This window comes from Nerophis lumbriciformis, linkage group LG19, assembly GCF_033978685.3.
Source record: "Nerophis lumbriciformis linkage group LG19, RoL_Nlum_v2.1, whole genome shotgun sequence".
Classification (NCBI taxonomy): Eukaryota; Metazoa; Chordata; class Actinopteri; order Syngnathiformes; family Syngnathidae; genus Nerophis; species Nerophis lumbriciformis.
In genome coordinates, this window is record NC_084566.2 from 40536625 (window position 1) to 40548551 (window position 11927).

Sequence of the window (11927 nt, forward strand, 5' to 3'; positions counted from 1 at the left end):
TTAATATTTTTTTTATAACTTTATAAAAAGTTTCTTGTGCGCACGAGAAAGTTTCTCCTGCGCACGAGATCGTTTTTCGTGCGCACGAGATACATGTCTAAAAAAATATATATATATATATATTTTTTTTTAAATAAATAAAGCTAAATAAAGTTATATATAAAAATTAATTAGAATTTTTTTTTAGACATGTATCTCGTGCGCACGAGATACATGTCTAAAAAAAAAAAATTAAAAAAAAAATTATAATTTTGTTTTAAATAAATAAAGCTAAATAAAGTTATATATATATAAAAAAAAAATATATATATATTTTTTAGACATGTATCTCGTGCGCACGAGATACATGTGTAAAGATTTTTTAATTTTAATTTTTTTATTTATTTTTTTTTTATAACTTTATAAAAAGTTTCTTGTGTGCAGGAGAAAGTTTCTTCTGCGTACAAGATCATTTTTCGTGTGCACGAGATACATGTCTAAAAAAAAATATATATATATAATTTTTTTTAAATAAATAAAGCTAAATAAAGTTATATATAAAAATACATTTGAATTTTTTTTAGGCATGTATCTCGTGCGCACGAGATAAATGTCTACATTTTTTTTTTTTAATTATTTTTTTTTTAATATATTTTTTTATAACTTTATAAAAAGTTTCTTGTGTGCAGAAGAAAGTTTCTTCTGCGCACGATACATTTTTTTTTAAATAAAGCTAAATAAAGTTATATAAAATTTTTTAAATTTTTTTTAGACATGTATCTCGTGCGCACGAGATAGATGTCTAAAAATCTTTTTTTTAAATTTTTTTAATACTTTTTTTTATAACTTTATAAAATGTTTCTCGTGCGCACAAGAAAGTTTCTCCTGCGCACGAGATACATGTCTAAAATCTTTTTTTTTTAAATTATTATTTTTTAATATTTTTTTTATAACTTTATAAAAAGTTTCTTGTGCGCACGACAAAGTTTCTCCTGCGCACGAGATCGTTTTTCGTGCGCACGAGATACATGTCTAAAAAAAAATATATATATATAATGTTTTTTAAATAAATCAAGCTAAATAAAGTTATATATAAAAATACATTTGAATTTTTTTTAGACATGTATCTCGTGCGCACGAGATACATGTCTAAAAATTTTTTTTTAAATTATTTTAATATTTTTTTTATAACTTTATAAAAAGTTTCTTGTGCGCACCAGAAAGTTTCTCCTGCGCACAAGATAGTTTTTCGTGCGCACGAGATACATGTCTAAAATAAAAATTCAAATTTTTGTCCCTTTAGGGGCTCTGTAACATTCAACTCAATGGCAGAGACTACTTCCTGACAACTCACCTGGGACAAAGTGGAAAATGCACACTTGCTGTGACATTTTAACATGTCGACTCAAAAAGAGAAACTTATCTTCAGTTTTGTTGGCTTTATTTACAAAAGTCCCTCAAAGTCACACACGCTAATTGGACTTAGTGTCAATTTGAAGTGAACGCACTTTACTGAAGACCGCCACTACTACATCGTATCATCCATATAACGGTTAATAAAGTTGCTCTGAAGCAAGAAAGCCTCCGCTGACATGTCGCTGTCTGACGTCCGACCACCTGTCGCCCTTCGCTGCGAGTATAACATGTTTACTGGGAGCCAGCACACGTGTAGACACTTACAGCACAGCAGACATGTAAAGCTCGCCATGTGGACTTTGACCAGACAACTAATGACCACAGAACCATAAAGACATCATAAAGACATCAGGCCTCGTTAGGACTAATTGTTGTCCGCTGTGGTTGCTGCAGGTTCATCTGGTAGACATTACAGCAGCGCACACACACACACACACACACACACACACACACACACACACACACGCACACGCACACAATCCAATCATTCATATGCTTCATTGATTAATGTTATTCATTTATCATGTAACTTCTTTTGTCAAGCACAATAATTAAGTCACTGTTACAAACTAAAGCCTCGACCTGTTTATTAACGACTTCAAATGTGTGCTAAATAGTGCAACAACAACAACAAAAAATTAAAGCTGCAAGCAGCGTTGGTCGGGCCCGCGTATTTGGCAGGTGGTAGTACTAAGTGTCCCAATACTTTTGTCAAGTTTTAGTCCCAAGTGTCCCAATACTTTTGTCCAGTGTAAGTGTCCCAATACTTTTGTCCAGTTGCCCAATGCTTTTGTTCAGTGGTAGTAGTAAGTGTCCCAATACTTTTGTCCAGTGGTAGTCCTAAGTGTCCCAATACTTTTGTCTACTTTTAGTCCGAATTGTCCCAATACTTTTGTCAAGTTTTAGTCCCAAGTGTCCCAATACTTTTGTCCAGTGTAAGTGTCCCAATACTTTTGTCCAGTTGCCCAATGCTTTTGTTCAGTGGTAGTAGTAAGTGTCCAAATACTTTTGTCCAGTGGTAGTCCTAAGTGTCCCAATACTTTTGTCTACTTTTAGTCCGAATTGTCCCAATACTTTTGTCAAGTTTTAGTCCCAAGTGTCCCAATACTTTTGGCCAGTGTAGGTGTCCCAATACTTTTGTCCAGTGGTAGTCCTAAGTGTCCCAATACTTTTGTCTACTTTTAGTCCGAATTGTCCCAATACTTTTGTCAAGTTTTAGTCCCAAGTGTCCCAATACTTTTGTCCAGTGTAAGTTTCCCAATACTTTTGTCCAGTTGCCCAATGCTTTTGTTCAGTGGTAGTAGTAAGTGTCCCAATACTTTTGTCCAGTGGTAGTCCTAAGTGTCCCAATACTTTTGTCTACTTTTAGTCCGAATTGTCCCAATACTTTTGTCAAGTTTTAGTCCCAAGTGTCCCAATACTTTTGTCCAGTGTAAGTGTCCCAATACTTTTGTCCAGTTGCCCAATGCTTTTGTTCAGTGGTAGTAGTAAGTGTCCCAATACTTTTGTCCAGTGGTAGTCCTAAGTGTCCCAATACTTTTGTCTACTTTTAGTCCGAATTGTCCCAATACTTTTGTCAAGTTTTAGTCCCAAGTGTCCCAATACTTTTGTCCAGTGTAAGTGTCCCAATACTTTTGTCCAGTTGCCCAATGCTTTTGTTCAGTGGTAGTAGTAAGTGTCCCAATACTTTTGTCCAGTGGTAGTCCTAAGTGTCCCAATACTTTTGTCTACTTTTAGTCCGAATTGTCCCAATACTTTTGTCTAGTGTACCTGCCTTGTCTGCATTGTGTGGGCACGCTGGTGCTTCCTGCTTTTAAGCAGCCATCTTGAGAAAACAGCAGCGCAGCAGCATCAGCGCAGCGGTTCTTTGAAGGCTCATAAAATCAAAACCGGAGCAGTTAGAAAAATTATTTCGATAACTTTTATTTGGTTCAATCTCTCTCCTGTGTTAGTTTGAAGCTGAAACGACAAACGCGCTCAGAGGAGATAATGTTTGAAGAGAAGTGACCGGTTTATTAAAAAAAATTGTTTTGAAGGGGAAATTGCAAACTTCCTTCTTGATTTTTGCTGAGGGTTGTCAATCTATGAAATGTAGGTCTAAGTAAGACCTTACATAGAGGTTTCATGTCTCTCCGACTTTCCCAGTGGGAGTTACAGGCAGTATTGTCATTTTTTTCTTCCGAGGAGCAGTTTTTTCTGCGTTTTATTAAAAAATTGCGGTAGAGCACAATTTTGAGATTTGGGGTTCGGTTTTTTTCATTAGATCGCAATTTTAGCCAGTCCTGATGTGTGTGTTCAGTTTGGTGAGTTTTGAAGCATGTTAAGGGGGTCAAATTACAGCTCAAAGAGACAAAAGTGACTGTTTTTAGTACTTTTTTGTCTTGAAGGGGGAATTGCCAACTTCCTGTTGATTTTTGCCCGAAAATACACTATAATGAAATCTAGGTCTAAGTCACACCTACATAAAGGTTTTTGTTTCATGTCTCTCCGACCTTCCTAGTGGGAGTTACAGGCAGTCTAGTTTTTTTTTTCCGTAGGGGGCGCTAGAGCGCGATTTTGAGTTTTGAGGTTTGGTTTTTTGATAAAAAGTTTTGCCGTATATTACTGATGTGTGTGTAAAATTTGGTGAGTTTTGAAGTATGTTAAGGGGGTCAAATTACAGCGCAAAGTTGCGGAATAATAATAATAATAATAAAACCTTAAAAATTCAATAGGTCCTTATGTCCCGAAGGGAGTCCTTATGCAATGGGCCATGCGGGCTCTAATAAGAAGAATAAGCAATATAATATTGTAATACACCACAATTGTATTACCACAACATTACACTGTATGAAAGCTAAATTATTATTATTAGGCAGCAGGTAATTGCTTTGTAAATGTGGGAAACAGCGGGAGGCAGTGTGCAGGTAAAAAGATGCCTAATGCTTAAAACAAAAATTAACAAAAGGTGAGTGCCCCTAAGAAAAGTAATTGAAGCTTAGGGAAGGCTATAAAGAACGAAACTAAAACTGAACTTGCTACAAAGTAAACAAAAACAGAATGCTGGACGACAGCAAAGACTTACTGTGGAGCAAAGACGGCGTCCACAAAGTACATCCGAACATGACATGACAATCAACAATGTCCCCACAAAGAAGGATAAAAACAACTGACATATTCTTGATTGCTAAAACAAAGTAGATGCTGGGAATATCGCTCAAAGGAAAACATGAAACTGCGACAGGAAAATACCAAAACAAAGAGAAAAAGCCATTAAAATAGGAGCGCAAGACAAGAAGTGAAACACTACACACAGGAAAAACAGCAAAAAAAGTCCAAATAAGTCAGGGTGTGATGTGACAGGTGGTGACAGTACACCTACTTTGAGACAAGAGCTATAGTGATGCATGCTTGGTTATGCTTTAAAGTCATATTGTTACGGCTCAGGCTCCTGCCAACGCTGCTCATCACGCCCACGGGTGCGCACATCCAGGGACGCGCCGCGCGCGTCCCCGCCCTGCAGCAGCCACCAGCTGCAATCACTCACCGGCAATCTACACTCCTGGGTCTGATGAGGGCAAGCTCAATAAAGGACCAGTGGACCCAAGGATCGGCGCGGGAACTTAGCTTTCTCATGGTGTACCGTAAGCAACAAGCTTTATGCTATATTCGTGTTTCCTCTCCGTGCCTTGATTTGTCCCTTGTCTTCTCCCGTGTCCCCGCAGTACCCTCCGTCGCCTGGAAAGTGAGCTGTGCGTCTCATTTTCCCCTGGATCTCCCTCTGGACTCTGACTACTTCCTTTGTTCCTCGACCTCTTGCTCGCCCCTGGATTCCGACGCCTCTCTCTCGCCCCGGATAACCTGCCTCATGGACTTCCTCGTATCTCGTTCAACACATTGGTAACACTCACTTCAGTTAACTACACACATAGTCTTACACCACACACTCTTGTATTCTAGTTCACACTCCATTTCCTTAGTTTAGTAGTATTGTTTGTTATTATTTATATATATATATATATATATAAAATAAATAATTGTATATACTGCCCCCTGGTGTCTGTTTGCCGTCACCTCCTCTCAGTAAACACAACACATATCCAACCACTTTTTACTGTCAACTGAGTTTCCTTTTTTAATCATTTCTGGTGGTGGTGTGAAAAAAAATGTGTCTTGGCTCAAAAAAGGTTGAAAAACACTGGTGTAGACTAATGGGGATCCTTAATAAACTCAACTAAACTAAACAGCTTGAATTGTCAACATTTGTCAGAAGAAGCAAATCAATCACGTGCGGCTGACCTTTGAACCCGAGGACTGCCACGGCGATGGTGAGCAGGGCGCACAGGACGTAGAGCAGCGCGATGGCGGCCCGCAGCGCCAAGTCGTTTTTACACTTGGTGCACTCGGATCCTTCCTGGATTCCTGCAGCACACAACAGAACCTGCGTCAGCAATCCAGGACACAAATACGTCCATCTGAGGGGACCTGTGGGAGCAGTTGAGGACTCGGCATAGTAGCGTATGTTTGTGCTTGTCCTGCGCCAACTCGTCAAGTCCTCGTCAACATATCGGAAGGAATAGAACAGAATAGAAAGTACTTTATTGATACCTGGGGGAAATTCAGCACCACACTTAGCTCACAATATGCAATAAACACTTAGGTATTTTTTACATGTGAATAATATAAATACATTCTATTATACAGCATTATTCACATGTGAATAATATAAATACAGTCTATTATACAGCATTATTCACATGTGAATAACATAAATAGTCTATTATACAGCATTATTCACATGTGAATAATATAAATACAGTCTATTATACAACATTATTCACATGTTAATAACATAAATACAGTGTATAATACAGCATTATTCACATGTGAATAACATAAATACAGTCTATTATACAGCATTATTCACATGTGAATAATATAAATACAGTCTATTATACAGCATTATTCACATGTGAATAATATAAATACAGTCTATTATACAGCATTATTCACATGTGAATAATATAAATACAGTCTATTATACAGCATTATTCACATGTGAATAACAAAATTACAGTCTATTATACAGCATTATTCACATGTGAATAACATAAATACCGTCTATTATACAACATTATACACATGTTAATAACATAAATACAGTCTATCATACAGCATTTTTCACATGTGAATAATATAAATACAGTCTATTATACAGCATTATTCACATGTGAATAATATAAATACAGTTTATTATACAGCATTATTCACATGTTAATAACAAAAATACAGTCTATTATACAGCATTATTCACATGTGAATAACAAATACAGTCTATTATACAGCATTATTCACATGTGAATAATATAAATACAGTCTATTATACAGCATTATTCACATGTGAATAATATAAATACAGTCTATTATACAGCATTATTCACATGTGAATAATATAAATACAGTCTATTATACAGCATTATTCACATGTGAATAACAACATTACAGTCTATTATACAGAATTATTCACATGTGATTGACATAAATACAGTCTATTATACAGCATCATTCACATGTGAATAACATAAATACAGTCTATTATACAGCATTATTCACATGTGAATAACATAAATACAGTCTATTATACAGCATTATTCACATGTAAATAATATAAATACAGTCTATTATACAGCATTATTCACATGTGAATAATATAAATACAGTCTATTATACAGCATTATTCACATGTGAATAATATAAATACAGTCTATTACACAGCATGATTCACATGAGAATAATATAAATACAGTCTATTATCCAGCATTATTCAAGTGTGAATAATATAAATACCGTCTATTATACAGCATTATTCACATGTGAATAATATAAATACAGTCTATTATACAGCATTATTCACATGTGAATAATATAAATACAGCTTATTATACAGCATTATTCACATGTAAATAATATAAATACAGTCTATTATACAGCATTATTCACATGTGAATAATATAAATACAGTCTATTATACAGCATTATTCACATGTGAATAATATAAATACAGTATATTATACAGCATTATTCACATGTGAATAACATAGTCTATTATACAGCATTATTCACATGTGAATAATATAAATACAATCTATTATACAGCATTATTCACATGTGAATAATATAAATACAGTCTATTATACAGCATTATTCACATGTGAATAATATAAATACAGTCAATTATACAGCATTATTCACACGTGAATAATATAAATACAGTCTATTATACAGCATTATTCACATGTGAATAATATAAATACAGCTTATTATACAGCATTATTCACATGTGAATAATATAAATACAGTCTATTATACAGCATTATTCACATGTGAATAATATAAATACAATCTATTATACAGCATTATTCACATGTGAATAATATAAATACAGTCTATTATACAGAATTATTCACATGTGAATAATATAAATACAATCTATTATACAGCATTATTCACATGTGAATAATATAAATACAGTCTATTACACAGCATGATTCACATGAGAATAATATAAATACAGTCTATTATCCAGCATTATTCAAGTGTGAATAACATAAATACAGTCTATTATACGGCATTTTCACATGTGAATAATATAAATACAGTCTATTATACAGCATTATTCACATGTGAATAACATAAATAGTCTATTATACAGCATTATTCACATGTGAATAATATAAATACAGTCAATTATACAGCATTATTCACATGTGAATAACATAAATACAGTCTATTATACAGCATTATTCACATGTGAATAACATAAATACAGTCTATTATACAGCATTATTCACATGTGAATAATATAAATACAGTCTATTATACAGCATTATTCACATGTGAATAATATAAATACAGTCTATTATACAGCATTATTCACATGTGAATAATATAAATACAGTCTATTATACAGCATTATTCACATGTGAATAACATAAATACAGTCTATTATACAGCATTATTCACATGTAGATAATATAAATACAGTCTATTATACAGCATTATTCACATGTGAATAATATAAATACAATCTATTATACAGCATTATTCACATGTGAATAATATAAATACAATCTATTATACAGCATTATTCACATGTGAACAATATAAATACAGTCTATTATACAGCATTATTCACATGTGAATAATATAAATACAGTCTATTATCCAGCATAATTCAAGTGTGAATAATATAAATACCGTCTATTATACAGCATTATTCACATGTAAATAATATAAATACAGTCAATTATACAGCATTATTCACATGTGAATAATATAAATACAATCTATTATACAGCATTATTCACATGTGAATAATATGAATACATTGAAGTACAGTCAAAAAGGAACGTATGCATTCTACAGTCTGAAGCACACGTGTTGACCACATGACAGACAGACGACCTGCTGTGAGTCCGTGTGACCCCGAATCACGGCCGAGGGAACTTTATGCAGACGTCCTGCAGGTCTTCTCCTGTGAAAGCCAGCGATAAAAGTATGAGCAACACCCGGGCATGTGTTCAAGGACTGGACTCTGGCATCGCTGCTAGAAAAAAACTGATGCAATTTTTTTTGAACAAAAACTAGGAAATCTCACTGAGGATGCTTCTGTAGGAAAAGAGGTCATCTCAGCAGCCCCAGTTGGACACAATATATGTTTATTCAGAAATGGAAATGTGCTGACACTCGTGATATCGCCCTGTTTTTGCTTTGTCTGCGTCACGGTACTCGATGTTCTGGACACAAACACCGATAAGAGACGACTCGCAATCTTGGATTGCCAGTTGTCCCTTTGCACAGATAGAAAAGTACAACTTCAGCACAATTGATAATAACTATAGCAACGGCCTTTAAGCATAAGAGTTGTGTGATAACTTACACATAATTATTCTAACAATTATTACGATAAAACGATAAAAAAAAGGCAAGATTTATATGATTTATATCGTAAATGGTGGCACAACCCTAATGTGGACCAAATTTCGGGGTGAACATTGTAAAGTTCCAAAAACATGTTCCGTCGAGCGAGTGGAGTTTCAAGTGTTTTGTTATGATTTTCTTTTAAATGTTGTTGATGTTCTTGCACTGTTTGTGACCTTTTTAGTTTGCGTAAGGAACAAACACAAGGCTGAGTGTTTACATGCCGGGATGTTGCGCTGAAGTGAAGAGAGGCAGCCCACTGGGGGGCCTCTGATGTAAGCACCCAAGACTTTTTGTAAACAGGACGACATTCTGCTTGACCGCGTCGATGTCCACAGCTGGACACCTTGGAGGTGGTCGGACATGATGTTTAGACAGATGGAAGTGTCCAAATACTTTTACAACTCAGCCCCCACCACCCCACCCCCAACTCTCCTGAAAGTCAGCCTTAAGTTAAATTATACAATAATTATATATAATTAAATTATACAATTCAAATATACATTTAAAAACTATGTATAGTAAAAAATATTCATCTTATTGTTTAAAAAAATTATGTCAATGATATTGGTAAATATATACCCTAAATCACATAATCTTGATTGTAACACTGTAATAAAAAATAATGTATTGCACTCTAAAAATGGTTGGGTTAAAAACTACCCAATTTTTAACCCAGCTGCTGGGTAACTATTGGACCAAACTAACACTGTGCAAGATGGGTTATGTATTCAACCCAAATGCTGGGTCATTTTAACCGCAATACTGGGTTAGTTCTACCAAATAAATGAGTTATATTTTCAACCCAAATGGGTAATTTTAACCGCAATAGTGGGTTAGTTCTACCAAATGTACGAGTTATATATTCAACCCAAATTCTGGGTCATTTTAACTGCAATACTGGGTTAGTTCTACCAAATAAATGAGTTATAAATTCAACCCAAATGATGGGTCATTTTAACCGCAATACTGGGTTAGTTCTACCAAATATACGAGTTATATATTCAACCCAAATGATGGGTCATTTTAACCGCAATACTGGGTTAGTTCTACCAAATATACGGGTTATATATTCAACCCAAATGGGTCATTTTAACTTCAATACTGGGTTAGTTCTACCAAATGTACGAGTTATATATTCAACCCAAATGCTGGGTCATTTTAACTGCAATACTGGGTTGGTTCTACCAAATAAATGAGTTGTATATTCAACCCAAATGGGTAATTTTAACCGCAATACTGGGTTAGTTCTACCAAATATACGGGTTATATATTCAACCCAAATGATGGGTCATTTTAACTGCAATACTGGGTTAGTTCTACCAAATAAATGAGTTATATATTCAACCCAAATGGGTCATTTTAACCGCAATACTGGGTTAGTTCTACCAAATATACGGGTTATATATTCAACCCAAATGATGGGTCATTTTAACCGCAATACTGGGTTAGTTCTACCAAATATACGAGTTATAAATTCAACCCAAATGATGGGTCATTTTAACCGCAATACTGGCTTAGTTCTACCAAATATACGGGTTATATATTCAATCCAAATGGGTCATTTTAACTTCAATAATGGGTTAGTTCTACCAAATATACGGGTTATATATTCAACCCAAATGATGGGTCATTTTAACTTCAATACTGGGTTAGTTCTACCAAATGTACGAGTTATATATTCAACCCAAATGGGTCATTTTAACCGCAATACTGGGTTAGTTCTACCAAATATACGGGTTATATATTCAACCCAAATGATGGGTCATTTTAACCGCAATACTGGGTTAGTTCTACCAAATATACGAGTTATAAATTCAACCCAAATGATGGGTCATTTTAACCGCAATACTGGCTTAGTTCTACCAAATATACGGGTTATATATTCAATCCAAATGGGTCATTTTAACTTCAATAATGGGTTAGTTCTACCAAATATACGGGTTATATATTCAACCCAAATGATGGGTCATTTTAACTTCAATACTGGGTTAGTTCTACCAAATGTACGAGTTATATATTCAACCCAAATGCTGGGTCATTTTAACTGCAATACTGGGTTAGTTCTACCAAATATACGGGTTATATATTCAACCCAAATGATGGGTCATTTTAACTGCAATACTGGGTTAGTTCTACCAAATAAATGAGTTATATATTCAACCCAAATGGGTCATTTTAACCGCAATACTGGGTTAGTTCTACCAAATATACGGGTTATATATTCAACCCAAATGATGGGTCATTTTAACCGCAATACTGGGTTAGTTCTACCAAATATACGAGTTATAAATTCAACCCAAATGATGGGTCATTTTAACCGCAATACTGGGTTAGTTCTACCAAATATACGGGTTATATTTTCAACCCAAATGCTGGGTCATTTTAACTGCAATACTGGGTTAGTTCTACCAAATGTATGAGTTATATATTCAACCCAAATGGGTCATTTTAACTTCAATAATGGGTTAGTTCTACCAAATATACGAGTTATAAATTCAACCCAAATGATGGGTCATTTTAACCGCAATACTGGGTTAGTTCTACCAAATATACGAGTTATAAATTCAACC